Source organism: Gorilla gorilla, chromosome 11 (genome assembly GCF_029281585.2).
Source record: "Gorilla gorilla gorilla isolate KB3781 chromosome 11, NHGRI_mGorGor1-v2.1_pri, whole genome shotgun sequence".
NCBI lineage: Eukaryota > Metazoa > Chordata > Mammalia > Primates > Hominidae > Gorilla > Gorilla gorilla.
Window position 1 is genome coordinate 96,097,293 of NC_073235.2, and position 3,575 is coordinate 96,100,867.

Genomic DNA, 3,575 nt, shown 5'->3' on the forward strand with positions numbered 1-3,575 from the left:
AAGTTAGTTCACTTTTCTTCAAATTTAGTGAAACATCATCATATTATTTGATAAATAATCATTCCAACTTTCCTCATTGGTTTGTGATACTCCTTTTTCATATATCTTATTATTATATATAGTATATATCTTATTATTATATAGTATATATCTTATTATACAGTATATATTATATATAATAGATATCTTATTATCATACAGTACATATTATATCTAGTATATATCTTATACAGTATATATTATTATATATAGTATACATCTTATTATATATACTAGAATTTATTTTATATATTGTTTTACTAGAACTGCCGTATTTTATTATACCTATATAATATATACATATATAAAATGTATATTTATATACACATATAAAATGTATATTTATATACACATATAAAATATATATTATATTATGTATTAAAATCAGGGATGGCAAATATTTTAATATTTTCTTTCCATATTTAGAATGACCTATATAAAGTTCCCTACCCAGTGACTCATCGGCACTGCTGTGCTTCTCAATCCCCCTGCTTTCTTTTCATTAGTCTGTTGTTACACCGATGAAGAACTTGGTGTCATTTAATGGGTGCAAACTTCATAGCTGATATTCATCTTAAATGTTGTTATCTTCACTATAATACCCTCCATTTAATTTAATGATAGTAGCCTCCACTTAATTTCAATTTTAATTTACATAGCATGTGACTATATATCTTCAGATAGGCCATTTGAAATATTTGGTGCAACTATGATGCCTGATTTTTTACACAAAGTGGTGAATATGTATTCACTTAAAAATTACACCATTTTCAGTATTCAAACATTATTGCTTCTCAACAAGAAACTCATGTCCAGGCACAAGCATTAAGGCACTCAAAGGGTTCCCTGCTCTTACCATGTATCTCACCATCTGGAAGCAATTGGACTATAAAGCACTCAGTTCCAGGGCCGAGTTGGAAGCAACACTTTTCTAGGTTGGCGTGTGTTGTTTGTGATGTGGTTATTTTTTCTGGACCAGCAACATCTTAGGTGTTGATTTTTCCATGATGAGAATACATTGTTCTGGAATCCAAAGGGTGGGATTGGGGGTGGCATCTCTTAACATTTCACCTAGTAATTCGCTCACAAAAGTTGGATCATTATCTATTCAACTGTGGTTCTGCTGGTTAAGAAGTTTGAGATCCCAAAGATAGTATTATTCCACCATTAGACACAACCATGTTCCTGTAGCTAAGAACTGCCTTTTGACCATTTCAAATTCCTTATGTCCCTGAATAAACAGTCAAAAAGGACATTACCACAGTGACTGGGAATATTAGACTGATTATAATGGGGAACTGGACTTCCTGTTAGATTATGCAGTTGATGGAAGGATATTTTTCCAACCCAGAAATCTTGTGAAGTGGCCTGTTATTGTGCCATGTCAAGTGGTAAAAGTCAAAGGAAGACCATGGGAACCAATAAAATAAGGCTCTCCCTAAGGTTCATACCCTTCCCAAATGCAGGTTTCAGTATCCCCTGAATAGAGACCCTCACCTGCTGAGGGGGTGGCTGAAGGAAAAGGGAACAAAGGTGGCAGTGGAGTAAAAAGGATATAAATAATAAATACCAAGTAAACCTCAAAAAATTATACCATTCTCTCTTACAATTTCTGCTTACTAATTTTATTCTGGGGTCAGAAAAAATGGATGTCTTTTTCAAATGACTACAGCTAGAAATAATCCTCTAGGACCAATGTCAACATATTTAATATCTTCTGATATATATTTCCCTTGTAGGTACCCAGTACTGTCCTGCACTCTTTAGAGTTCCCTTCTTATGTTAAAACCTGATTTTAAGTTCCTTAAGATATCTCCTACTCTATCTGATTTTCTGTCACGAAGTATATACGATATAATGTTCTCTAGTAAATTCCTAAAGTTGAATGTTGTCTCAGCATTCATGTAAAATACAGGTTTAACTTTCTCATAACAGAAGCCGGGCTTAGTCACCCTTGACAATTTCTAGTTCCCCACCTCCTTCCAGTTTCTCATTATGGTCAATCCAACTATTTGCCTTATACAACCACCTCCTAGTGATCACCTTCCTGTGGAACTGCTAGCTATGATTTATTTATAATTTATTTGACTTGCCCCACTGATCCCCACTCCTCTTATAGATTGCACATATATGTTGCTGTAACCACCTCTTAATTACAGCATGACTCTGTGGAACTCAACCTGCTGCTCAAAACCCACCCGGTAGAAACCCCTCACCAAAAAAAACAAAACAAAACAACAGCAACAACAAAAAGACCTGCTTTGGTTAATTCCCTGGACCCCAATAAAGGCTTTGATGGCTAACAGATCCCTCTCTCTTTCTGTCTTTCTCTTTCTCTTTCTCTCCACTTGCCACTTGCTTCTTGACCATGCCTGTGCCAGATGACTCCCCTTTTCCTGTCGGTCCTGTGAGGCATAAAGCCCTCTTCTTTTTAGAATATGTAGGTAAAAAACAGCCTATGTTATTTCATTTTTTGTATGCCTCCTCTGTGTCTCACCCGACTAGCACACTCAAGCTTAACTTCTCTTGCAGACAAGGCTCTTGTAGAGAGTGGTTATTCTGATAAAAGTAAACAGGACACAGATCAGACAAGAGAAACAAAGGTGACTGCCAGTATACACAAGTTTCCCACGAGAAGGACACCTGGACTTGAATCAGATGCCTAGGCATTAAACTGCCCACCAGGAAAAAAAAAATGTATCTCCTGAAAATTGAAAACATCCATGACCAAATCCCCCAGAGCCCCATCATGGCAGGGCTGAAGTTCATAGCCACTCTCCAGTGATACACTGTGAGACCAAATTAGAAAAAAAATACAAAGACCTCATTTTCTTATGATTTTCTGAAAAAATAATTCCCACGAAATAAATGGATGATAATAATATAAAACACAATTCCTTGGAGGGAGCATTTAGTACCTAATTAAGGACTTCTGGAGTGAGTATGATTAAGGCCTGGAATGACCAGGGTGAAACTAGGATTCTGGGACCAGGTGGCTGATTCTGCCTCTGCAATGAGCGTGGCACAAAATTAAAGACTCTGGTGTCTAGGGGTTGAACAATTAAAACCTGGGCTGTCTTATTTTGAGAAATATGAGAAGGAGAATCAAATTGTAATGAGATGTCAGTGCAACATGTATTGGGATTTGAAAATATCAATTATAATTGAGCGTTTAGATTCAAGCAGATCTCAGCAATCCATGTGCACAGAAGTTTAACGAGTGCAATAAGAAGGATAGACTGAGTAGAACTGGAATTTCACTCTTATTAGTCATTCCTATTTTCCTTCTTTTTCTAGCACTTATACAAACACCTCCTCTTAATTTGGGACACATATTCTTAGACAGTTGTCAACAGAAGAAGTGTTAGGAGGTACACGTGTTTTCAAAATACTCATAGCACCTCTTGCCCTGGGTTATTCGTAGTACTACATACCATTCTATTAGAGAGTAAGTTCCATGTAATATTTGCTCTGAGTCCTTGTTCATATTCAGTTCTAAACTAGGAGCCGCATTTGAGGCATTTTAAAAGAGGACA